The sequence below is a fragment of the Gorilla gorilla genome, chromosome 3, assembly GCF_029281585.2.
Source record: "Gorilla gorilla gorilla isolate KB3781 chromosome 3, NHGRI_mGorGor1-v2.1_pri, whole genome shotgun sequence".
Lineage (NCBI taxonomy): Eukaryota > Metazoa > Chordata > Mammalia > Primates > Hominidae > Gorilla > Gorilla gorilla.
In genome coordinates, this window is record NC_073227.2 from 107,829,889 (window position 1) to 107,857,201 (window position 27,313).

General features: G+C 39.6%; 1 protein-coding gene across 2 annotated transcripts in view; it reads right to left on the reverse strand.

Moving 5' to 3' along the window:
* Positions 1–14,698, reverse strand: part of SPARCL1 (SPARC like 1) — a 56,569-nt gene extending 41,871 nt beyond the window's left edge. Inside the window, exons 1-2 of one of the 2 annotated variants that reach the window (XM_055384623.2) lie at positions 13,870–14,286; positions 12,925–13,062 (exon numbers count right to left, since the gene is read on the reverse strand). The gene's annotated coding sequence lies outside the window, so the exon portion shown is untranslated. Of the gene's footprint in view, positions 1–12,924; positions 13,063–13,869 lie in introns of both variants that reach the window. The other variant, XM_004039091.5, reaches the window with a different exon arrangement.
* Between the last annotated feature and the right edge of the window lie 12,615 nt (positions 14,699–27,313).

The window sequence follows — 27,313 nt, forward strand, 5'->3', positions numbered from 1 at the left end:
TGAACTGCCTTTTACCAGCTAAGAGACTTTGATCAAGTCACTGGTTTCTTCATCTACAAAACAGGAAAAGTAATATTACATTTTCTTATCTATCTTCTGGAGTTGTTTTGAGATTCAAATGTGATCCTATAGTTACTTGGTAATTTCACCAACTGTAAAAATGAAATGAAAGATGTTATCATATCTTTGAAACACGCATAAGGCAGAAAATGGCTTAATAACCCCAATAATGAATAATTCAGGCACTTTAATTCATCCCTTTACTAGAGTCCTTAGGTTCTTTCTTTCTTTCCTTCATCCCACTGTTTCTTTTTATGGATTTAGAGAGGTTAAAGATGAGGGATGATAGGTAACTGGAAGGAGAGCCCTTTCCTTCTGTTAGGAACAGGGTGTCTCATTACCAAACTTTCAGGAGAACCTCAGCTGGAATTTTAAAAGATGATAGCTAGACAGCATTTTATAGAGAACATCCAGCATTTGAATTTCAAATGCCTAGAGTTTTTCTATTGGCTGACCCATGTACCATTAAAACAAATCTCCAGAGGAATCATTTGTCATGGCAGAAATAGGTCTCCCATTAAGAGCCAAACACCCACAAATGTCAACTCTATTCTAACTTACATGGGTAACTGCCTTGAGACAATTTCTTACATTTCTTATTTAATAGGTATAAATATTGTGGTAGAGATTGCTGTAAATTCTTTGCTATTTCTCCTATTGAGAGGTGGAGTCTAATTCTCCTTCCCTTGAATCTGGACTGGGTTTAGTGACTTACTTGGCCAATTGATCGAGATAGAAATGATGTTCTGGGACTTCTGAGGCTAGGTCATAAGAAACCTTGGAACTTTTACCTAATCTCCTGGAAAACTCACTGTGGGAGCCTTGAGCCGTTTTCTGAGTCTGTCATGTCACAGAAGACACTTCAACAGTTCTACCAATCCCAGCTTTGCATCTGTCCTTGCAAATGCGCAGGACACGTGAGTGGAGAGATCTTGTGCCACTCCAGATCAGCTCATCTCCTAGCTGAGTACCTCTGAGAGGCCTGCCCAAATTTCTGACCCACCAGATCTCGAGACATTATGAAACAGTTGTTTGAGTCACTAAGTTTGTAAGAAGCGATATATAATTGGCTGTAAACATTAAATATTTTTGTGTGGAATAGCACTCAAGTGTACTCATTAGTAGTAGAATCACTTATGGTCATCAAAGTATTATTTTATTGAAAAAGTACATTTTTATCTTAGACCATTTAATAGTAGCTCATTCAATGGCATATACATTCCTGAGATTTTACTATATGCCAGGTTCTACGCTAAGCACTTCACCTGTGTACCACCCATGCACTCCCATCTGTGACCCTCACCTCCATTTCACAGAACGACCATTCAGTGAGTGCTTCCTGACCATCCGTCTTTGCCACTGTGCCTGGTCAGCAGTGAGGAGCATGGAAGCCAAAGGGCACCCAGAGGGACAGCTTTTCAGACACATTCTTAAAGGTCTGTTTCTTTCTTGCTCAGGCGAAACTAGTCCATTCCTCCTTTTCTATAATGTGTAATTGAGGGATTACTTTAATTATATTTAGAGGATCCCCCAGGCTTATCTTACCCAAGCTTGTGCAATAGCCGCCTTTCACCACCTCTTAATCATGCCTTTCAGAGTTTCTCATCTTATCATACCACTCACTAATCTCACTGTGTCTCATTCCAGAGCTCCAGATGGGATGGATCCATCCAGGGAGACAGTTGCCTGTTCTTTTTCTCAGACATTTGCCAATCCTTCAGAAAGGGTCCATCACACCCTGCCCTGTGTTATAGTGGGAGAAATTATTTTGGCCATATTTATTTTTCTTTGCTCAAGTCCTACTATGGTATCTGTGCTACTATTTTCTCTTTCTCAGAGAAAGAGAACACAGGATTTTCTCATATTTACATTTATTTATTTTTCTGAACTTTTTGTTGTATTTGGGGTATAGACATTTGAATATGGCCAGGATAGACGTGCCATAAAACTAGGAAGCTTGAGTTTCAAGGCCCTCACTTGTGCAGCCTCCATACAAAGTTCTAGACTTGATTTTGACTTTTATATTTTTAAAAAAGAAGGTCCCAAACATACGTATAAACTCTTGGCTTCACAAACCCTGAATCTGCTCTTAGGATGGCTCACCTGAATTCCTGGCATTTGTGACGGTGCAGTAACTTAATAATATCTGAATGATTGGCTTCATGTTGTTAATAGTAAGACAATACACCTTTTAAAGCCTAGCCCCTGTAATTATCAGATAGATTAATCCTCTGCTTTTTCTGCCTTTAACTCTTCTCCCTACCCCTTAATTTATTTGTTTCTCTACTACCCCTGTAATTTCTTTCCCCTGAATGCCTAGTTCTTGGCTTTATCCTCTGACTGCTCTTATTTGAATTTCCCTTATTAGTTAAACTCTACCAGTATAATATAAAACTCCTTTGGATTCAGCGGAAATTGTCTCTCTTTTGCTAACAGAGTAAGTCAGTTGTTAAATTCTGCTAGTTGGGAGAGGAATTTCAAGTGCTTTCAGCTCTATGAATGGACCAAGAATTATTTATTGGGGGGTAGTTCTCTTCCAGGATTAAGAAAAACAACAAATAATACCAAAGAACAGTTCCAAGTAGCCTCATTCTCATGGTGTTGGGAACTTCTGGGGGATAGTGGTGTACTTTGATGAGCATTTAGTTCTTGTGTGAACCGCTAATGCAAGCATTCAGTCCCAGCAGAAGTCCCTTTAGGATTCAGATCATGGTCCAAGCTTCTCATGTACCTTGGTGACGGCCAACACATTTAATATGGGAAACAATTGCTTGCTTACCTCAGTGGTGCAAAGTTACTTATTATCTACCTTTTCTGAAAGAAGCAGATGTAATAAACCCTAATGGATTTTAAGGCTAGAGTCTGAAAAGTTCTTTGAAAATAGGGTGAAAACCTGGAAGCTTATTTATGCCTTCAGAGAGAAAACGTTAAGAAGATGCCTTCAAGCGAGGAAAAGACACAGCTTGCCCACAGCTGGTCCACAGCTGTTAATTCTTCTCTTCCCACCGTGGGAAAAGATTTTTCCCCTCAAGCCGGGCTTAATGGCTCGTGCCTGTAGTCCCAGCTACTGAGGAGGCTGAGGCAGGAGGATTGCTTGAGCCCAGGAGTTTGAGGCTGCAGTTATCTCAGGCTATCATAACCTTGAATGATCCAATCCAGAGTGTTTTTCAAAGTATAATAAAACATTTGCTTTTGAAATCAATGGCTTCATTTTCAGATTGTAAGAAGACATCAACTGTTTTTATCAGTGAGATGATGCTGATACTTCTCTTCCCCTCCTATGCCTATCCAAAAAGCTAATGAGTACAAGATCAATACGAGTACCAAGGTTTCAACCAAGCATTTTTCTATTTTATAACAACATCTTCCACTATTTTCTTCTCCCCATATTTTAGGAAATTATTGAAAAGTTTTTCTAGAAAGACATTAACCTGCTTCCCATTATAAAGTCCTTAAAACCCATTAGCTGGGGTTGGGCAACAGGGAAGAAAAAGAGAGAAAAAGAAGACACTTAGGGTTAAGAATTTGTGCTTTGTTTCTTCTGAATTCTATTAGAATACTCCCTTGATTTAGAGAGAATTAGCTCAAAATTGTTTGGTCCCCAGTAAAAGGTTGGGAGGATCCACTGAACTAATGGCTTGAAAGTTAAAAATGATTTCAATGAGCTAAGACAGCATGAACATCTGACCAAACACATCATGAAACCGTTTACATGTTTTATTTACCTATCATAAAGGTCAATTCTTCTGATTTTTGTATATCTCAGGGTACCTTCCTATCGAGTCCCTATCTTTTTTTTTTTTTTCTGAGACGGAGTCTTGCTCTGTTGCCCAGGCTGGAGTGCAGTGGCTGATCTCTACTCACTGCAACCTCCGCCTCCCAGGTTCAAGCAATTCTTCTGCCTCAACCTCCTGAGTAGCTGGGACTACAGGTGCACACAACCACGCCCGGCTAATTTTTATATTTTTTAGTAGAGACGGGTTTTCACCATGTTGGTCAGGCTGGTCTTGAACTCCTGACATCAAGTGATCCACCTGACTCAGCCTCCCAAAGTGCTGGGATTACAGGCATGAGCCATTGTGTCTGGCCTGGGTCCCTATCATATTGTATAGGCAATTAGATAACTCAAGTTGAATCAAATAATGTGAAAATGCTTTGCTTTCAGAGCTATTTAGGGCCACTTTGAATGGTGGGTTCGTTAACTCTGTAGGCATAACACTTTTACTTGAACCTAGGGTAAAGTTTGTCCTAAGTTTTGAAAAAGATAACCATGTACCACTCCCCACTCCACTAATCTTCAATTAAAAACCTATTAGTTGACTGCATGATTCTTCTGAAAATTTGCAAATTTTTTCCCTATAAGCTGCAAATATGTATTTTACACACATTCAGTGGAGTACAGTGATTATACAGAAGTGACAGAGATTTGAACAGAATGTGGTTAGTAATTTTATTATTAAATATCTCAGCAATTATACACTTGTGTCAAGTACTCATAAAATATCTATTTTCATAAATTACTGTTTTGAGAACTGTTTCCATTTATCTCAACCAGGTTTTAGGAATTTAGGATGACCCCTTTCCAAGCAGTACTGCAGTCTCACTAACCTCAAGCAAACAGGTTGGCTGAAAGGGTGACACACAGCATTGGATATCACAAAGGTATCAGAAACAGGCCAGGCACGGTGGCTCACACCTGTAATCCCAGCACTTTGGAAGGCCGAGGTGGGTGGATCACTTGAGGCCAGAAGTTCAAGACAAGCCCGGCCAACATGGTGAAACCTCATCTCTACTAAAAATACAAAAGCTAGTCAGGCATGGTGACGGGTGCCTGTAGTCCCAGCTACTCAGGAGGCTGAGGCAGGAGAATCACTTGAGCTGGGTAGGCGGAGGTTGCAGTGAGCCGAGATTGCACCACTGCACACTGTACTCTAGCCTGGGTGACAGAGCGAGACACTGCCTCAAAAAAAAAAAAAAAAAAAGTTGTTGGAAACAGATTATGGGAGGATATTGGCCTAAATAATTCACTAATTTATTTATCGTTTAACATGGCATTCCAAGTTCAATAAGAAAAGTCATCTTGCCGGAAAAAAAAGTGTGTGGGAGGGAGCAAGTGTTGGCTCAAAATTTGCTTTGCCTGACTAATGGATCCTTGAGGAAACTCCCCAAACTCCTGGAATCAGATATGAAAATGTTTTTCCTTTTTGTGGGAGTAGGGGGTAGAAGATTATGACTTTTGTTCCTAAGCAAGGCAAGCCAAGGTCATTGCAACCTTCCTGCATAATTGCCAAAGTGAGAAGGCAGAGCACAAGCATATCCCCTGCCTGAAGTCCTTTTGTTTAGTTTCCTTTTGTATCAAAAAGATTGGCTTTCACCATGGGAGAGGTTGTAATTGGATTTCACCATGAAAGGAAGTTGTAATTGGATTTCTCAGCACTCTACAAGCTCTGTCCCTGGAAAAGCAAGGAAAAGGGGCCTAAATATCCTTTCTGCTAGCTGGAAACAGCCCAGCCAAGCCCTCAGAGATTGACCTGAAAGGTATGGGCAGAATGGGCCATGTGTGTGTCAGCTACCCCCATCTCTGATGAAAAGCTATGTGTGTAATAGCTAAACATCGCTCCTGAAATTTGTATCTCCTAGAAAAGAGGAGGGTGTCTAAAGTTTGGCATACACTAAAACACAAAAACATCATTCTCCGTCTAGATTTATTAGGGAACCTACACAAACGACCAGAATATGTTTTTATTTTTGGTACTATGGTTTATTTTGCATTCTTTTTCTGTAATTGGTTCCACTTCAGTTTCTATGATATTTCCTAGAAACTTAAATTATAGTAAGATTAGGTCGAAGTAGATATTTGTATTTGATTTATTTTCAGTTCCTATAGTTTTTTAGAACATTAATTTACATTTAAATTTTAAAAGATAAATTTGATTTTTGAAGTTCTGTATATTGCCATGCCACTTAAATCAACTTAGTATACCTGCTCCCCTGGGCACTTCTTGCCTTGCTGTACTTCTTCTTTCTATCTTCCTTCTCTTTCCTTTTATCTTAAGCATTAATAAGTTGTCTGAACACTGAACTAGACTGTAAACGCAGTCATCCATACCTCTGAAAGGAGGAACAGGATTCCTCTTTCATATTGGCCACATCAGTGACTCCCTGGAAATTTTAGTGCTGGTAGTTATTGCTTCAAGTCTTTCTAATTGAATTTTCCTTGTGTTGCCTAGCATTCCCCTGGTTTCTGAACCCTCCAGTCTGAACCCTCCAGTGGTTAGCTCCTTCTGTGGCAGCCTCAGCAAAATTTACAAGTCCTCTTCCTTCCCTTCTGGGCCTAGGGAACTTGTTTCAATATTTTTGGGTTTCAAGGCAGATGATGACAACTTGATCTGTTTATCACTTTGTCTAAAGTTTAATGAACTAAGAAAGACATACCATGTGTACTAGAAAAAGGAGAGGTTTGTCTTGTTACTTTCTTTTTCTTATTACTCTTGGCCTATCATTTCCTGGAGTATGTACATCCATGCATCCAAATAAGGCCAGGTATCTTCTGTTGAATTTGTTTATATCAGAGGAAGCCTGTAGACTGCTATTTTTAGCAATTATTACAACTATGGAAAAATTTCCTTTCTGGGAAATGTAGTAAACAAAACAGTTATTATAGGTACTTTATAATCAGACTCAGAACGTTCCTGTTCACCTTGTTTTTACATAAGAGTCAAAGGCCTTGTTATCAGAGAGCAAATCTCTTAGTCATATTTTGGCTAACATATACGTGCTGTTACCTGATCCAGTGTTAACACTGATGCTTTAGAGCTTTTAAAGTATTAATGAGTCTCTGGGGAGAGCTCTATGGTTTGGCCCTAAAGTCATCTGAAGGATGAAAAAGACGTTCTTCTATTTTGAGTTCTCTGCTGAGTCACCATCTGACATCAAGGTGTCCCAGCCCTGTGAGTGTATACAATATACTCAGAGTCAATGACTTAAGATTTTTCTGGGCATCTGACCTTCAACTGCCCATCATCCTTCCTAATTGAACCTACCACCATAAGGGTCTGAGCTAGGGATAGACATGGTCATGCCTGTTGGGGCTTTGAGACTAACCAGAAATCCATCCAGACGTTAAAGGTATACATTAAACCTGAATCAAGCAGAGGGCACATACATTTAGTGCTCAGGGAAGGGAGTATCATGGAGATTTACATCTCCCACTGCTCTGCCCTTGCTCTTGGGAGCTGGCTGCCTCTCAGTTCCTCAAATAGGCCACGATCCCTCTTGCTCCAGGGTCTTTGCACAAGTGTTCATGCTGTCAGAATTCTCTCTCCAGCACCCACTCCTCCCAGCCACCACCACCAAACACACACACACACACAAACACACACACGCACACACAGAGTTAACCTCTATTCAGACTTCAGATCAAGGAAAGTCATTATTGATCCTGAGTGGAGGTCAGGATCCTTATATACTCTCTTGGAACAAAGGTGTTTTGCCCTCATAACACTTATTTCAGTGTATCATTATATATGGCATGTGTTCAAATAAAATGTGTTTTTTCTCATGCCGCCAAATCCTGCCGTAAAAAAGAGGGATTTGACTTATATTCAAGTGCTTCCAAAGTCTCTCACATTAACGGCCACTGTCTCAGTTTCTTCATTTTGAGCAGCAAAGTACTATTCAAAAAAACAATTAGAAATCATCTCAAGCAGCTGGGCACAGTGGCTCATGCCTGTAATCCCAGCACTCTGGGAGGCCGAGGTGGGTGATCAATTGAGGTCAGGAGTTCAAGACCAGCCTAGCCAACATGGCAAAACCCTGTCTCTACTAAAAATACAAAAAATTAGCCAGGCGTGGTGGTGCACACCTGTAATCCTAGCCACTCAGGAGGCTGAGGCAGAAGAATTGCTCCAGCCCAGGAGGTAGAGGTTGCAGGGACCCAAGGTCACACCACTGCACTCCAGCCTGGGTGACAGAATGAGACTCTATCTCAAAAAAAAAAAAAAAAAAAAAAAAAACAAAAAAAAACTCAAGCAATGCTTATTTTTACTCTTAGGAAGGTCACCTTGACAAAATGGATGAAAAAATAGATAAAGATATTTAAAGCAGGTTTAGTCATTATTCCTGAGGTATGACTTCATTATTGCAAGTTGGAATCACATAGTTTTAGAAAGCCACACTTACAGTTTCAACTGGTTTTTAAATAAGCCCTTTAAAGAGCACTGGGAAAAACAATCTAGTAAGTAATGAAAGTGTGGAAAGCATGACCATGAGTGAGGACTAATGCCTGGGGATTAAATTTGCAGCATCAGCAGATGTTTAGCAACTTGCAGAAGGATTGATGATGTGCTCTGTATTAGATAATTACAGCGTGGATCTAGTGAACATACACATTGGTGTTAAAGATGCGTATGAAGAGTTTTAACAAAATTGTTTCATGAAATGTGAGAAAGGAAAAAGTCATGTTAATAAGTATAAAATATTTAAATTAAAATAACATATTAAATATGTATGTGAACCATAGATTAAATATCCCAAGTGTACATTACAATATACTACCCATTTGTACATTCTGTTTGGCCACTTTGGTTGAGGATGTTCTCACTAGAAAGATGAAGATGGCATTGTATTTGGGGGCACCTTATGTTTGGGCCTATGCAGTTTTCATTATTGTGATGGTTTGATTAATGACCATTTTCATAACTACATGGTAAGCACCACAAGAGCTCAGCCCCTCTCTAGTTTTGCTCCTTGCTGCATTTCTGGCATTTTGCATGGGATAGAACACTGAATACTTTAGTTGTTTGAGACGTAAGATAAAAATGCTAACTTATTTTCATAATTGCATGACCTAGAAAACACTGGAGGAACTGAAACAGAAACTTAATAAAAAGTTAATGAAAGATAAGATGTTTTAATACTTTTTACCCTAGTGTTAATCAAGATGAGATGAGTCTTTATAAATGTAAAAAGTCACAATTCTTTTTTTTCCCCCTTTAGAAATCAAATGGTTCACATTTATGCAATGATAATTCTGAGGCCTCTATTCATTATATTTGACTCACTGGGAGATTCTAAGTTCAAAAAGGCCATTCATGTCAGAGTTAGATCAAACTGAAACTTACCCAATAGTCCCACAGACAGATCTTTTTGAAAAACATAGAAATTGACCCTCCTGGTCTTAAAGTGTGAAACTTATATTTGTTTTATCTAAGTTCCTTCCTCAGGACAGGACCTTCAGGCTTCTAAAAAAGTATAAAAGAATGGAAACTCACCAGATCACTGCAGCAGATGCCTGACTGCTTATTCACCACGATTATTTCCTTACCCCTACCTAGTTCTTATTTTCTTACACATTGTTACATTTTTCCCCTGCTATGTAAACCCCTAGTTTTAGTCACTTAGTGAGATGGATTTGAGACTGTGCTCCCATCTCCTCAGCTGCAGCACCTGATTAAAGCCTTCTTCATTGGCAATACTTGTTGTCTCAGTGATTGGCTTTCTATGAAGTGAGCAGCAGGACCTAGACTGGAACCTTGCTGTTTCAATAACAAAACCATGAAAAAGAATTGTAATAACTGCTATTTATTGAGCATGTACATTCATTATTTTAGTTAATCATACAATGATCATCTGGGCATGGTGGCTCACACCTGTAATCCCAGCACCTTGGGAGCCTGAGGCAAGCAGATCAATTGAGGCCTGGAGTTTGAGACCAGCCTGGCCAACATGACAAAACCCCATCTCTACTAACACAACAAAAATCAGCCAGGCATGGTAGTACATGCCTGTAGTCCCAGCTACTCAGGAGGCTGAGGCACAAGAATCACTTGAACTCAGGAGGTGGAGGTTGCAGTGAGCTGAGGTCATGTCACTGCACTCTAGCCTGGGCAACAGAGCAAGACTCTGTCTCAGAAAAAAAAATACAATGATCTTATGAATTAGCTGTTATCCACATTTCACAAGTGGGGGGAACTGAGGCTCCTGAGCTTAGCAGCCAACCTTTACCACGGGTTAGATACTGTAATAAATGCCTTACATGCTCAATCTCATTCAATTCCCATGACAATTTTATGACTGTTATTATATCTATTTCACAGATGAGAAGACAGAGGCACAGAATGGATTAGATTAAAACAACTAGAAGGTATGAGTGCCAGGATTCAAGTCCAGGCAGTCTGCCCCAGAATTCCCCTCCATAACCACTACACCATAGCACATCGTGAAGATGGGAGGAAGCAGTGGGAACTTGAAAAATGGATTTATTGCAGGGTGTGCTGCAGTATGTGTATCATGTGAGGCCATTTCTATTTCTCTTCCTTTGCCTTCCCAGTTGTTTTTCCCCTGTATGCCACAGTAAACTAGCCACTGTTTTAGCAGCTCTCTTGTTGATTTTTAAAATACCTATTCACTAAATCTTTAAAGGAAACATTTAGCTACTGCAATGGGTGTACATAAGTTGGTTGTGTAATAGGAAGGAAACAAGCCAGGACTGGAGACTTCATTTCTAAAGAAGGATTTTAAAGCAGACTAAGAGTTATTTCCCAGAGCGGGTCATGAAGCAGGAGTCTCTCTACACCCTTTCATTGCTATGACGACAGCCTGCTCCTGCTACATGCAGCCAGAAAAAGCAGCTGACATTTCAATGCTAGGAACATAGGGGAGAGGTTTACAAAAACACCAAACAAAGACAAAAAAAACAAAAAAAGACTCTTTCACTTGAAATTCAGTTAGAGAGGAAAAAATATCCCCTGGAGCAAGTCAAAAGCCCTATTCTTGCCTTTAGAAGAGATAAGAAAGAAGAAATGTTGGGGGCCTTTCCTCTTGTCCAAGTGGGCCAATAAAACAGAATTGACGGCAAAGCAGCATTTCTTCTCATTTTGTGTAATGGCAAGCTGACATAGAACACTTTCTTTGGTTTCCTTTGACTCGGCCATTAAGAAGCTACTAACTGATGCAGCAGTGAAGTCTCACAGTAATAAATACCTCGTGTTGAGGCCCCCCCACCAGGGGAAAATAGTAGTGTCCGATTTACTTTTACATTTCTTTGGATAAAAAAGGCAATTCAAAGAATATTTCCTTCTTGATCTCCATTGTTACTACCAGAGAAATCATTGCAAGTATGTAACAGAGGCCTCACTGATATACGAGATTCCTTATAAGCAACCAGTCAACTTTCCTATGTGTTTACTTCTCTGCCAGGTGCTATACTTGGCATTTAATAAACATCACATTTCATTCCTACAACGACCTCATTTGTGTGTATTATTATCCCCATTTTGCTAAACAGATGAGTAAACTGAGTCATGCAGGTGGGAATTAACTGCCAAAGCTTACACTGATTGTAAGAGGCAGAGTCAGGATTCTAGCCCAGATGCATTGGACTCTGAAGCCCATGCTCTGTCCACTCTGCTGTGCTGCCTCAGAGGCATACACCTGGCATTCATATTTTATTATAGAGCAAAACGTATAAGTACAAGGAAGAAACCCTGAGAAAATATCTAGAGTCAGTTCCCGTTCTACGGAGTTTCAATAGGGACATATAGTTAGTCCAGTACTTTCATATTATCTACGATTGATTGATTGCTTTAATGTACCAGACATGGCTCTTTTCTTCACTTAATTCTTACAACAAATCTCTGAGGTAGCTACTGATTTTATAATCCCATTTCCATGAATGAAGAGACTGAGGCACGAAGAGATTAAGTTGTTTGCCCAAAGTCACAGAGCTATTTTGTGGTAAAGCTTGGATATAAACCATGGTCTTATATAAACCAGGTCCATATGGTCAGATATAAACCACAGGTCATGGCCTTATTCACTTTATTAGATTGCCTCCCCACCTTTGGAACAATCATCAAGACCATGCACTCTGTTTTTCAAAGTTCTATCCATCTTTTGATGACTAAGACAAAAGCTAGCCCTAGGTAGTGCTATCATCGCTAACTCAGCCTTTGGCAGAAGATGCCCTGTGAGCCCCGTAAGAAACAGACCCTGGCCTGGTTGGACATCTCTCAGGAAGCCAGGCCTACTGGGAAGTTCTACTGGATTTATTTATGGGGGTCTCCTTCTCCACTGAAGATCATTCTAGAGGGATAAGTGAGGACTACGTGCACTTCAGATCTTCTAACAAGTTGTTTATGCCCTTCTTGGTGGAAAAATGTTCCCAACCAGTTCTGGATATGGTGCTAAACTTAAGTAAAATAGCAGTGTTTAAGTCAACTGAGTAAAAAGAACAGTCAAGAGGAAATGGAATAAATAATGTTTTCAAGTTGTCCAGATACATCACTATTCATTTTATTTCTGTCATCACTATTATTTTTACTTAGTTGATATGTGAATCTGTGCCATGAGAAGCTATTGGGGATTAAATCTCAAAAGACCTAGGAAGGAAATGCCAGCACTCTAATTGCTCAATGGCTGTGTGAAAATTCTCTGAAAGAAAAAGGCAAGGTTCATAAATAACACGTGAATATTCTTCTCCAAAATGTGGAAAGTGGCACTAGTTGATTGGACGATAAGTAGATGAAATAAACTGCTCTGCTTTGCTAGATCTTATTAAATGAACAGAAATATAAACTTAAATCTTTCCAAAGAGGGTGTTTTTAATTAAAAAAAATCATAGTTAACAATAGTCACAACCATCAGGTTTGACTGAGTAAGCTGTGAACTGAAAAAAGCTGGTGTCTACGAGAAAGGGGAGAATAAAAAAAAAAAAGATTTCTGCTGACTTGGACTGAGTGAACATTTCTATTCAATGTGCTTAGGCCCTGGGCCAGAGGAGAGCTCAGATACAATGCCAAGGTGACATATTTAACCTCTTTGCAGATTAAAGGCAGTGCAAAAGAGATACTCTTTCTGCAGTACCTCTCGGTGTACTGTTTCAACAGTATTGATCTGCAGTTAAAAGCATGTTTTTTTTTCTTTTCTTTTCTTTTCTTTTCTTTTCTTTTCTTTTCTTTTCTTTTCTTTTCTTTTTTTCTCTTGCAGAGTGACCTTTAATACCTGGGAAGGATGAATAAGCACAACCTACATTATTGCTTTATTTTAGAAAAGAGAGCCAGAAATGGTAGTACATTATGAGTTACCATAATCTCTTTAGCTCTTTAATTCTCCTCTCCCATTTTTGCTTTTGTAAATAAGACATTATCAAGAATTAGAGAAATTTTAGGTCTATGTGTGAGCATCTTAACAAATGATAGTAGGAGGCAAAAAATAATTAGTTATAAAGCTGTAAAAGGGAGCCAAGAAAGGGAAAATAATCGCAATAACTTAAAAATAATCAAACAAGAATATAGTATAAAAGGAGAAATTTTCCTACCTTTTGGAAAAGCAAAAGGTTCCATTTCTACATTGCTGTTAGGCTCAGGAGATTGAATAACTTTAGATAATTTACACATGGAAAACATACAAATTATTTGATTTGAAAGTTTTTTTTTAAAACTACCTTCTTTATAGTTTATTTCGTATATGTAATAAAGTACTTCTACAAAACACATTTCAGGATTCAGGCTTCACTAAGATCTGAATGCTACTGAGGCGATCAACAGTTCCACATTTCTATTCTTGGTCTTCACTAAAATCACCATCATTTATTAGTACTTGCTATTTAATTTCTCAGGAAACAAGAAAACATGAATACAAATGGTAAAATTCTCTATTAAGTATCTTTTCTGTAAATCACACAAAACTTTTTTTGGTAAATAAATGGCTTTGTATTATTTAGGCAAAAATATTTGACAGCTTTATCAGATCACGCAAATCAGCTTAACAAATGCAATTAGATAATGCCATAAATTTATTACAACTTACCTTTAAGTAAGGGGCTGGACCCAGGGCCGCTGCAGAAAAATTGAAGTTGAATCCCCTCTGCACACAGACAGGGAATACAAGTTTGACAAATACCCAAGAAAAACTCTTTAAATCCCTTTCCTCGTTAGCTCTGCTTCTTTGCCCAGAGGCACATTCAAGTCTACTGGAGTTGAAATTCTGCTGCTCTGTCAACTAGTGGGGGTCTGAAGTGACAGACGAGAATTTGGAGGTTGGCACCAGAGAGTATTTCAGACTGTCATCGTTTTTGTTGCAGATTCCTGGATTTCCCTAGCAGGCTGGCCTCTCATGCGAGGGCTTTACAGGCAGTGCTTGCAAACCAAAAGGGAAAGAGCTAATTCTGGTGGTGTGGATGGGGTTAACAGTCTTCCCCTCAAGCTCTTGTTCTCAGAGCCTCATAACTTGGCCAGAATATAAGCACTTGGCTCTTTATGCATTGTTTTTCTTTTTCAAACAACTCTGAAAGGTTTTATAAGCAGCATCCCTTTTTTGGAGATTTTTATTTTAAGACCTTGAAAAGAAACTCCATGCTGTTGTTTCTTTCTAAAGGAAATTGGGGAGTAGGGATTAAAGGAGGGAAGAAGAGAAATGACAGCAGATGCATTTTTACGTTGCTCAATTGGAAATTGTTCTAGCAAATACAGTCTGAATTTTAATAGAAGGGTACTTCAGATACCTTAACCCTCTTTGAATGAGATTTGGAAATGTACACATATAAAAATGATTGCTCCTTATATTATAGATCACTTGTATGCTGATTCAGAAATGTTGCAGTTCTCCCCTCAACACAGCTCTCCACTGTAACTCCATGGTTATAATGGTTGGTCTCTAAGAAGGAGGTTTCCCATAAAAAGAATGGAGGTGTGCACTTATTTTTGGCCCGGGATTCTGGTTATTTGTATATGTGTCTAATCTCTTCTACTGCTACTTCTACATTTATCACACATTTATTATGTGTCAGACACTGTGCTAACAGCTTTTTATGCGTTATTATCAGTTGATCCTCACTACGCATGGTAAGTTTTACTGTGTTCCCATTTGAGGGGTAGTGTCATACAGTGGTTGAATTGGCAGAATTTGAGGCCAGCCAGCTTGGATTTGCATCCTGTCTTCACCACTTCCTAACTATGACCTGGGACAAGTTATATAACCTCTCTAAAGCATCAGTGCTTTTATCTATAAGACAGGGATATACATATGGAAATGAAGATAATATCTATCTCGGCAATTGTTCTGAGTTTTAAGTTAGTTAATATGATAAACTGCATAGAACACCCCTGCCATGTAGCAGACACTCAATAAATGTTAGCTATTATCATTTACATAAGAGGAAACCAAAGCTTAGTAAGGGTGAGTGGTTTTTCTAGGGTCTCCAACTGTAACTTACAGGATGGGATTCCAAATCAGCTACCATGGCTGACAGCCACACTTGTGTAACTTATCTGTAATACCTCTATTATGTGATATAGACACATATATATATCATACCTGCTTCTGAGCAAGCTGTAAACTCCTTGAAGGAAGGGGATGTGCCCTTTCTGCATTCTCCTGGTGCCTAGCACAGTGCTTTGCATCCTGTAAATGTTCCATTATCATCAGATGAATAATTATAATTTAATTTAATTTAATTTAGATTTTCTAAATGCATGCCAACGTCTGGCCAAATGCAAAAACACTGACAAAAACAAAATAAAACCAAAATAAACCAAAAACCCCCACCTACAATTCTAGGCAAATATGCCCTCAGCCAAATCTCTCAAAACACTTTAGAATTATTTGCCCTATTTATTTTCAGAACACTGCAAGAAAAAGGTAACAAGGATTATCTCTACTTTGCAGTTGGAGAAATTTGGGAGCAGAGGAAACTGGGCACTTTGCCTAGGAGCCAAAAACAAGTCACGGTGCAGCTGGGAACAATCTCACGTCTCTAGAATCAGGATAACTTGTTCCAAACTGCCTTTCCCAGGACAGGATGAAAGGACTTGATGTCTTTTTGCCTCAGACAATAGGACGTCTTTCCTTAGCTAAGGTCTAGGGGTTGAGCAATCTCCTTGGAGGAAGGATAAAGGGGTGGGCAGTGTTTGACCATGCTTCTCCCTGGTGTGCACATCCTCTGTGCACATCTGCTCTGAGAAGTGTGGAAGACACAGACCATTTTTCCAAGTCTCCTGAGGGGCGCGGGAGCAGTGAGACTATTGCAGAATATGTAAGAAAAGCATTTCTGAGGATTTGGCCTTAGTTGGCTAAAGAAAATTTTCTTGGGGACCCAAAATATTAACTTCTTATTCTAACTAGCATTCCCCATTTATTTGAGATGGCTTTGTAAGATTGATTTCAGGTGATTACATCAATTCAACGAGAATGTAGAAAAAAATTTCATTTAGAGGGCTCTGGAAAAAAAGTTACCCGACTAAAAGTTTTTCTGCTAAAATTGATATTTTATGCTTCTGTAAAATGATCAAAATAAATTTTCTTATGTAATTCTGTGTTAACCTAAAAAGTAATTACTTAAAGCAAACCGGATTCATCTCTTAAATGTAGGTACCTAGAGAGTTCATTTGTAGGTGGCAAAGCTTGAGAATTTTGACTTTCAGTTTTATTGGAGGTCTTATTAATTTATAACATGATTAATAAAGACCCACTGTATTTCTTATAACAAAACAAGAGAGAAAAATGAATAAAAAAAAGGCCTTTGAATTCGCGGTGTCTTTTCAGTATAGCTTTATTTGGAAATGTTTGTTGGCAGATATTCAAACTCTCATTGTTTCTGAAGCTGTTTTTTCTAAAATAGTTTACAGTTCAGAAAGCTGAGGACAATAAACCTGCAACAATACTCACCTAACAGATGGAGCTATAGATCAGATTTAGAAAACGTATGAGACGTCCAAATGGGTTGGGAAAAGTTTGACAAAAAGCTCATTATGTTACCATACATGAAGAGACGTAACATCAGTGTTGGTCAGAGGATGTGACAGATGTCAACATCTAAGTGGATTTTCTTTTTTCTTTTTTTTTACCTTTTAGTGTTAGGATTCCCTTTGAGAATCTGATGAAAGCTGTGGGCAAGCTCCTAAAACCCATCTATGAAACTCCCCCCCAGTATCCTCTCAGGGATTCTATGAAGTTAAGAAACCCTAATTCAGGGGAAGGAGCAGAGAACACGTTAATTAATCCTCAAGCATATACAGAACTTCTTTGTTACATATAGCAGAAGCCTCTGGGTGATATGAAAGAAATGTAGTTCCTGCCTATTAGGAGTCCAAGAGCCAAGGCATACACTCATTGTCAGAAGGTCACATGATTCCTTTGGAATAGTGGAGATCCCCAGGAAGGAGGTAAGTATGGGTGAGTGAAAAAGCTGCAGTAAAAACAGAGTGTCTGTATTGATCTTGGCCAGGACCTGACCTGTAGGACCCCCTTCCCTGCTTACCCAATGTATTAGTTTCCTAGGGCTGGCGTAACAAAATACCACAAATTGGGTGGCTTAAACAGCAGAAATTAATTTTCTCACAGTTCTGGAGGCTTGAAGTCCAAGATCAAGGTGCCAGCAGGGTTGGTCTCTCCTGAGGCCTCTCTCCTTGGCTTGTGGATGGTCACTTTCTCACTGTGTCCTCACACAGCCCTTCCCCTGGGCATGTGTGCTTCTGGTGTCTCTGCCTCTTTTTATAAGGACGCCAGTGCTGTTGGATTAGATCCTCATGTTTACATCTTCATTTAACCTTAATTTACCTCTTTAAAGGCTCTGTCTCTAAATGTAGTGACAATGGGGGTTAGAACCTCAATTTATGAATTTTGGGGGAAATAATTCAGCCCATAACACCCGATTACATTTAAAATATTTTCCCCATTATGTTTTTAATACCTTGATATTTAGTTCTCTGTGGGTCTTGCTTCTGGGACCCATCTTGAGGTCTCAATTCCAGGTGAGTTACTGATCTCTGCCTGTGGAATTTCCTTACCCCCACAGTACCATCATAACTTGGCACTGAACCATTTCAGATCTCTCAGTTCTGTGCTGATTATTAACCCTCTGGGTCATTTTCTGACTATGGACTCTTGCAGGAGTTTATTCTAGCTATCCTCTCCCAGGCCAGCCCTTCTACGGGTTTAGTCATACCCTCTATTTGGTCTTAGGCATAGGCTTGATACACAGAGAGCAATTAACGAGTAAGACAGTAGCAAAATGTGCACCATATTTTGTTAAATATTATGTGGACGTTATTATGTTACACATTACACGTTATGTTTATACATTACACATTATATTTCACAAAATTACACTACACATTATATATTTAACAAAATTAAACATAATGTGTAATGTAATTAATTGCTTTTTTTAGTAATAAATTTTGAAGCAAAATAAGTGAAACTAAAAGGAGAAAGATAGGTTAGAACTAGTGGATTTTATTTTATTTTATTTTTTATTTTTATTTTTTTTGAGACAGAGTCTCACTCTGTTGCCCAGGCTGGATTGCAGTGGCCCAATCTCGGCTCACTGTAACCTCTGTCTCCTGGGTTCCAGCGATTCTCCTGCCTTAACCTCCCAAGTAGCTGGGATTACAGGCGTGTGCCACCACGCCTGGCTAATTTTTGTATTTTTTCACCATGTTGGCCAGGCTGGTCTTGAACTCCTGATCTCAGGTGATCTGCCTTGACCTCCCGAAGTGCTGGGATTACAGGCATGAGCCACGGTGCCCAGCCAGGACTAGTGGATTTTAGATATCAGGCTAAGCAGTTTGATCTTTATTCATTAGATAAAAGGGAGATCTGGAAAGTTTTCTCATTGAATGTTAGGGAGTGTAAGAACATGTTATGCTGTAGTAACAAGTTATCCCCAAATATCAGATGCTTACAACAACAAATTTTTGTTTTGTTTTGTTTTTTTCCTATTCTTGCCACATGTTTATTGCAGGCCTGCTGCAATTCTGTTACATGTCTTTACTCTGGAGTGTAGGCTGATGGACCAACTCCCTTAGCAGAAGAAAAAGAGATACAGCAAAATATGCTTGGTTTGTGAAGCTTCTGCCTGGGTGTAATATTATCATTTCTGCCTACATTTCATTGATCAACATAAGTCATTTGACCACAGCTGACTTCAGTGGGATGGGGAGATATATTCCTCCCATCCAGAGGATGGACCCTGTATAGGCAAGAGAACCAGAAAATAGATTTTCATCAGGAATGGAAGGAGACCCTGTTGAGAAAAAAAGTATTAGGAAAAAGGAAGAAAAGAAGATAGAAGGGGCAGAGCAAAGTTTTAAAAAAAGCATGGCGGGGCAGATATAAGACATAAAGGGGGGAAGGGAAAGAAAATTAGGGCAAAAATAAGAGGCAGCCCTATAAAGACACAAATAATTGAGACAACTGGGATAACAGAAATATAAGGGGTTAGATTATCTTAGTGCCGTACAATCACGTGGTTCTATAGAGCCACAAGAGGTTTGCATTAGTTTCCTGGGCTGTCATAACAAATTACCACAAACCGGGTGGCTTAAAACAACAGAAATGTATTTTCTTGAAGTTCTAGAGGCTAAAGGTCTGAAATCAAGGTGTCAGCAGGCACCTGCTGCATCCCAATGCCATAGGGAAGAATACTTTCTTGCCTCTTCCTGACTTCCACTGGGTGGCTTCCAGAAACACCTGGTATTTCTTGGCTCATAGCCGCATCACACCAGTCTCTGCTTCTCTCTTCTCATGGCCTTCTTTCTCTGTGCGTCTCCTGTGAATCTCTGTGTGCCCTCTTCTTGTGAGGACACCAGTCATTGGATTTAGGGTTTACCATAATCGAATGTGACCTCATCTTAACTTGATTACATCTGCAAAGACCCTATTTTCAAATAAGCTCACATTCACAGGTATGAAGGATGAAGACTTGAACATATCTTTTTGGGGAGCAATTCAACACATTATAGTCCATTCTCTGGTCCCCCAAAATTCATGTCTTTTCCACATGCAGAATACATCCATCCCATTCTTTACCCATTTCAAATTTCTGAACCTATTCCGGCATTAACTCTAAATTCCAAGTCTCATTTAAATATCATCGAGTCAAAAAGTCCTAAATATCATTATCTAAATCATCTAAATCAGGTGTATGTGAGATTCTTGGTATGATTTATCCTGATTCCTCATCTATGAAACTAGAAAACCAGTTATCTCTCCCCAAATACAATGGCATAGCATAAACAGTTTCGTTCTGAAATGGAGAAAATGGAAGGAATACGTAAGTGGACAAGGGTCACTTGTTCCAAGCAAGTTCAAAACAGAGCAGGCCAAATTCCAACATGTTTCAGGCCTGAGAATAATCCTCTGTGGCTCAGCGCACTGCTCTTTGGCCCACAGAGGCTCTGCCCTCGGGGCCTGCAGGAACCCCACCGGTTCCTGAACTATCTTCTGAGTTGTATTACTTTGCTAGAGCTGCCATAGGAAAATACCACAGGCTGAGTGGCTTAAACAGAAGAAATTTATTTTCCTCCCAGTTCTAGAGGCTGGAAATCCACGGTCAAGGTGTCAGGAGGGTTGGTTTCTCCCCAGGCCTCTCTCCTTGGCTTGCAGATAACCACCTTGCTGTGCCCTCACGTGGTCCTTCTCCTGTGTATATCTGTATTCTAATCCCTTCCTATAAGGACACCAGTCATTGTGGATTAGGGACCACTCTTATTACTTGACTTTACCTTAGTTACTTTAAAAGCCTTATCTCTAAATATAGTCACATTCTGAGGTATTTTAACATATGAATTCTGAGGAGACACAATTCAGCCTATTACAGGAGTCATTTATTCATGTGCGAAAGGAAATTAAATTTTGGGACCTCAAACTCATTTACAAGGGAAAAGTCAAGCTGGGAACTGGGTCACGCAAACCTGCCTCCCCGTTTTGGTTCGTAAATAAGATAACTACAAGATGAAAAGCTACATGCCCGCCTTATATTTTGCCCACAAGGAAATTCCTAATGAGCTCTTATAACTTTACCATGGCAATGCAAATTGATAGCTTATCTTTACAGGTGCAGTTGCTCTGGCCCACCAGACACAAATGCTTATCTGACTGTTCCCTGACCCCATTTTGTCCATTTTGTCTGTGTTATCTGATGCAAAATGCAGATTCTCCACATTTTTCCTCTGCCCTTTTTGTTTATGGCATCTTATGTAAAAAAAATGTAGATTCCCAGAGCCAGGAAAAGGCATAAATGACTATTTTCCCCTAACCCCTCTTACATGAAAACTGTGTGCTTCTCAATATCCCACCCTTTCCCCTTTAAATTTGGAGCCCTCAAAATCATCTTCAGAGAAAAGCATAGACCTATCTCCCGGGCGCGTCCTTAACTTCGGTAAATAAATCTCCTAAAATTATTGAGACTTGTCTCATGATTTTCCTCAATTGACATGTTTTTATTTTTATTTATTTATTTATTTATTTATTTATTTATTTATTTAATGAGGCAGGATCTCACTCTGTGACCCAGGCTGGAGTGCAGTGGCATGATCCTGGCTTATTGCAACCTCCGCTTTCCAGGTTCAAGTGATCCTCCAACCTCAGCCTCTGGAGTAGCTGAGACTACAGGTGTGTCCCATGGTACCTGGCGAATTGTTGTGTTTTTAGTAAAGATGGGGTTTCACCATGTTGCCCAGGCTGGTCTCGAACTCCTGGGCTCAAGCAATCTGCCTGCCTTGGCCTCCCAAAGTGATGGGATTACACATGTGAGCCACTGTGCCCAGCAGGAATCATTTTTTCTTTCCCTTGATGGATAACACATGTTCTCAGTCATATAGAATTTTGAAAGTCCTACAGCCTTCATTTTATCCTGCCTCTGTTTCTTGAAGCCCAGGTTGGCAGTATTTCTGCTGATATAACATTCTTAAAAACATTATTGGTTTCCTATGCAATTCATGGGGATCTGGGCCATCAGACAAGAAGGTCCTGCACAGATTTTTCCTGGATAAACCCACTTGTATTTCTGGCTCCTGCTGAGAAGGTTGACTGAATCCATGGGTCACACTCGCATACCTAATCTCTATAACAAAAGGCTGTTTAGCCAGATTCTTGGTGTTCTTCCCAGAGCATGCTTTCTCGCCATTTGCATTCTGGATAGCCTGAGAATTTCCAAAGTCATCAAGTTCTATGTTGCTTAATAGTTTCTTCCTCCAATTATCTCTTTCCTCTCATTTTCTACAAACAGCAAGAGAAAACCAGGCCACATTTTCCACACTGTGTTTGGAAATCTCATCAGTTCAATATCCAAGTTCATCACTTATGAGTTCTGCTTTCCACCCAACAGTAGAACATAATTCAGTCAAGTTCCTGCCATTTTATAACAAGAATCGCCTTCCTGCCAGTGTCAAATAACATGTTCATCATTTCCTCTGAGTCCTCACCAGAAGCACCTTAACATTTATATTTCTACCAACATTCTGTTTGTGACAATATACATGTTCTCTAAGATGATAGACGATTTATCTACAGTTCTCCTTACTTCTTTCTGAGCCCTTCCTGGAATCTCCTCTAACATCCGCATTTCTACCAACAATCTTTTCAAGGCAATCTAGGCTGTTTGAAACCATGTGTCTAGGCTGGGAGTGGTAGCTCAGGCCTATAATCCCAGCATATGGGAGGCTGAGGTGGGTGGATCATTTGAGCTCAGGAGTTCGAGACCAGCTTGGCCAACATGGTGAAAACCCATCTCTATTAAAAATATGAAAATTAGCCTGGCACAGTGGCATGTACCTGTAATCCCAGCTACTTGGGAGGCTGAGGCATAAGAATCGCTTGAACCTGGGAGGCGGAGGTTGCAGGGAGCCAAGATTGCCCCGCTGAACTCCAGCATGGGTGACAGAGCCAGACTCAGTCTCAAAAAAATGAAAAAAAAAAAAAAGTGTCTAAAAATTCTTCCCACTACCACCACTATCCAATTCCAAATCCACTTCAACATTTTTAGGAATTTGTTATGGCGGTATCCCATTCTCAGTACCAAAATCTGTATTGGTTTCCAAGGGCTGCCATGACAACTTACCATAAACTGTTTGGCTTAAGACAATAGAACTTCATTTTCTCAAAGTTTTGGGGGCCAAAACTCTAAAATCAAGGAAGCAGGGCCATACTCTCTCCAAACTCTGTAGGGAAAAATCCAAAAGAATCCAGCCTGATGGTATTTGCTGTGAACATGGACTGCCAGGTTTATTGCCAGAGTGCTAGACATGTGCGTCTGAGTTCCAGCCCAAAGAGTTATGTATATCCAGTGCTTTGATTCAGAATTGTTACATTCTAAATTGAAGGACATTTGGAGTTGAAGTTCACTGCCTGTTGTTTTCTTAACCCTTTAATCCTTCATGTTACCTCCTTATCAGGTGCTAAGCTATCATAAGACATAAAAAAGGCCTGGGGGGTTTTGCTAATCACTGATGCCACTGAATACTACCAGAAATAAGTTCTATTCCTCAAGCTAAATTACACCAATCAAGCCCTGTAAGGAAGGAGAGTGTATTTAAAATCTTGCTCTCACTGGAGGAAGTATAGCAGAAAATTGATGAGTCAGAAAGACCTGAATTCAAGTTCCAGCTCTGATGCTTCCTAGCTGTGTGATGTTGGGCAAGTTACTTAACCTCTCTCTCTGTGTCTCATTATCCTCATGTGTCCAATAAGGATGATAATAAAACCTGTCTAATAGGGTAGCTGCGAGGAAAAGAGATGATGTTTGCATAGTGCTTTGCCCAATTCATGACTAGACTGGGGTTCAATATATGATAATAATGGCGATGATGATGAAGGCCAATAAGAAAGCTGAATATTCACTCTGATGGTAGTTTCTTTTGCTGTGCAGAAGCTCTTTAGTTTAATTAGATCCCATTTGTCAATTTTGGCTTTTGTTGCCGTTGCTTTTGGTGTTTTAGACATGAAGTCCTTGCCCATGCCTATGTCCTGAACGGTAATGCCTAGGTTTTCTTCTAGGGTTTTTATGGTTTTAGGTCTAATGTTTAAGTCTTTAATCCATCTTGAATTAATTTTTGTATAAGGTGTAAGGAAGGGATCCAGTTTCAGCTTTCTACATATGGCTAGCCAGTTTTCCCAGCACCATTTATTAAATAGGGAATCCTTTCCCCATTGCTTGTTTTTCTCAACAGGGAACCTACAAAATGGGAGAAAATTTTCGCCACCTACTCATCTGACAAAGGGCTAATATCCAGAATCTACAATGAACTCCAACAAATTTACAAGAAAAAAAACAAACAACCCCATCAAAAAGTGGGTGAAGGACATGAACAGACACTTCTCAAAGAAGACACTTATGCAGCCAAAAAACACATGAAAAAATGCTCACCATCACTGGCCATCAGAGAAATGCAAATCAAAACCACAATGAGATACCATCTCACACCAGTTAGAATGGCAATCATTAAAAAGTCAGGAAACAACAGGTGCTGGAGAGGATGTGGAGAAATAGGAACAATTTTACACTGCTGGTGGGACTGTAAACTAGTTCAACCCTTGTGGAAGTCAGTGTGGCGATTCCTCAGGGATCTAGAACTAGAAATACCATGTGACCCAGCCATCCCATTACTGGGTATATACCCAAAGGAATATAAATCATGCTGCTATAAAGACACATGCACACGTATGTTTATTGCGGCACTATTCACAACAGCAAAGACTTGGAACCAACCCAAATGTCCATCAATGATAGACTGGATTAAGAAAATGTGGCACATATACACCATGGAATACTATGCAGCCATAAAAAATGATGAGTTCATGTCCTTTATAGGGACGTGGATGAAATTGGAAATCATCATTCTCAGTAAACTATCGCAAGAACAAAAAACCAAACACCGCATATTCTCACTCATAGGTGGGAACTGAACAATGAGATCACATGGACACAGGAAGGGGAAGAGCATACTCTGGGGACTGTTGTGGGGTGGGGGGAGAGGGGAGGGATAGCATTAGGAGATATACCTAATGCTAAATGACGATTTAATGGGTGCAGCACACCAGCATGGCACATGTATACATATGTAACTAACCTGCACATTGTGCACATGTATCCTAAAACTTAAAGCATAATAATAATAAAATAAAAAAAAGAAAGAAAGCTGAATATTGTTGAAGACTGTGTCAAGGAACCTCTGTAATAGGATATAGAACGCCTCCTCTTTTCACATGAACTGCTAATACTATCTGTGAAGAATGACGATTTTTAGGCAGAGGGGTGAAACATATCCCTTTAGTCAAGCTATGCAAACACAGCAGCTGCTCACATAAATCCCTTGAGTTTTATGCCGTTGTCTTTTCTCAGACAGAGCCCTCGTTGAGTCTGGGAGAATTTGGGTTGGCTGGGTAATAACAGAGTGAGCTATGTAGCTACTCTTTCATTCTGACCTCACCTTGCGATAGACACAGAACTCAATGTATCAAATCGCCTGGTGTACAGATCTCTTGTCCAAGTGAGGTGCAGCTGGACTTTATATTTCTGTGCATTTGACTTGCAGGCTGCGTCTTATTCACCAAGACAGAAGTTTATACTTGGGCCTTCTCCTGGGTGAGGTCACTTTGCTGTTATTAGCCAAACGCCGCTCTTCTCCAAATGTCTGATGTTTTCTTGGCTGTAGTGTTCAGTTCCCAGAGCAAGATGTTTTAGACTAAGAAGTAATACTTCTGCAATGACGCAAAGCCTATTCTGGAAATTTGCTCCAATGGTTGTGTTTTCTTGTTGGTTTTGAGCAACGGTATTTGTATTTTTGTTGATATTTCCCTTGTGAAGGAGCAAAGAGTTTGTTAGATTTTGCGTGGTCTGATTGTACAACGTCAGGGATGCAGCTGAGGCTTTGTCTCTAGCAAATGTTAGGAGAGCCAAATTTGGACTGTTTAGAGTCTACATTGGCATTAACTGGCTGGCAACTTGAAATGAGACAAAAATGAATGATTTGCACAATGCCTGTCCTCGCTAGCTCAGTATTTCTTAAAAATTTCTTTTAATTGTCACTCCCCCGAGGAGCATTTTGAACATTTTTTTCCTAAATGTCTCCTCCCACCATGAAATTTTAATACTCCAGATACACTGTATATCTATTTATATACTATTATCTGTATCTGTGTTTTATATATGAAAGAATAGAATTCTGGCTACCCCTGAACCAATTTTGCCCTTTTACTAATGATCCTCACCAATTGACTGAAACACATCTCATGCCTGAAAAAAACACAATTTACTATGGAGTAATTCATTGGCAATTACAATTTATAGCTGGAGAAACTGAGTCATGAATGATTTTCTAAGAACTTGATACAATATTTATAACAGCATTCATTACTCTACAAACATTTATAAAAGAACACAGAAGAATAACTTTTTGAATACATTACAGTTACTTTTCTGAGGAAATGCAGTCAAAATCTTTATAATTATAAGCTTTTTGTCCATGTTGTTAGCGCTTCTCATGTTGTGTGCTAAAGTTGGTTGAGATCTGTAAAAGCACAGGCCAAATATTCCTGCACATGCCCTTTTTCATTCCTATGCTCAAATCCCTGATGAAAGCCCCAATCACTTCACATCTGACTGTTTTCCCTACCTCTGGACTCACATTCACAAATGCAAATTGCCCTCAAGGGCCAGGGAGGCCACAGAAATTAACAAAGGGGGCCCGAAATAAGAAAACGACACTCTCCCAACACAGGCAGGGATGACTGGCAGCTGACACATGGCCTTTGTGTTAGGAAGACAAGAGGGGGTGCATGGGACTTGGGAAATGGAAAATATGTAGTCCATCTGAAGGTGGCAGCCGCTACTCAATTCTTGTAGCTTTATTGTCACAGGGAAATGGCAGCCCAACATTGTCTGATCATTTTACTGTTTTAGAGAGAAACCAAACATTTTATGGGATTATTAAATATTGACCAATAGTCTTTGTGCCAAATAAAACGGGTCTGTGAGCTGGGCTGGGCCACTGAACACTAAGCTTTGAGCACAGTTCCAGAGACTTCCTTCTCTTTCCAACCCAATCTATCTTAAACACTATTTTAAACAATTTCACCCTCTCAAAGTGTAATTCACATCATGTTCCTCTCCTGCTTAAAAGTTTTCAATAGCTTCCCACTGCCTACCAAGTCAATTCTAAACTTGTGAGCCAGGCATTTTAAAGCCATCTGCCACTTTATGTAATATCTTCCCTTCACTTATGTGAACATCAACTTTTTCTCCTTTCCTTGACTTGCTTTGTAATTTTCTGCCTCACTCCTTTGACTAAGGTGGCTTCTTCTGCCTGAAACCTTCATGTTTAAATCTTACCAATCTTTCAAAGTCGAACTTTAGATGTCTCCTTTCCAAGAATCCTTCTTTGCTATATCTGATAAGAGGTTATTCTTTCTCTGAACTTCAATAACGTATTATTTTTGATAAAGTGCTTGGAACACTCTGCTCAAAGTGCGATAG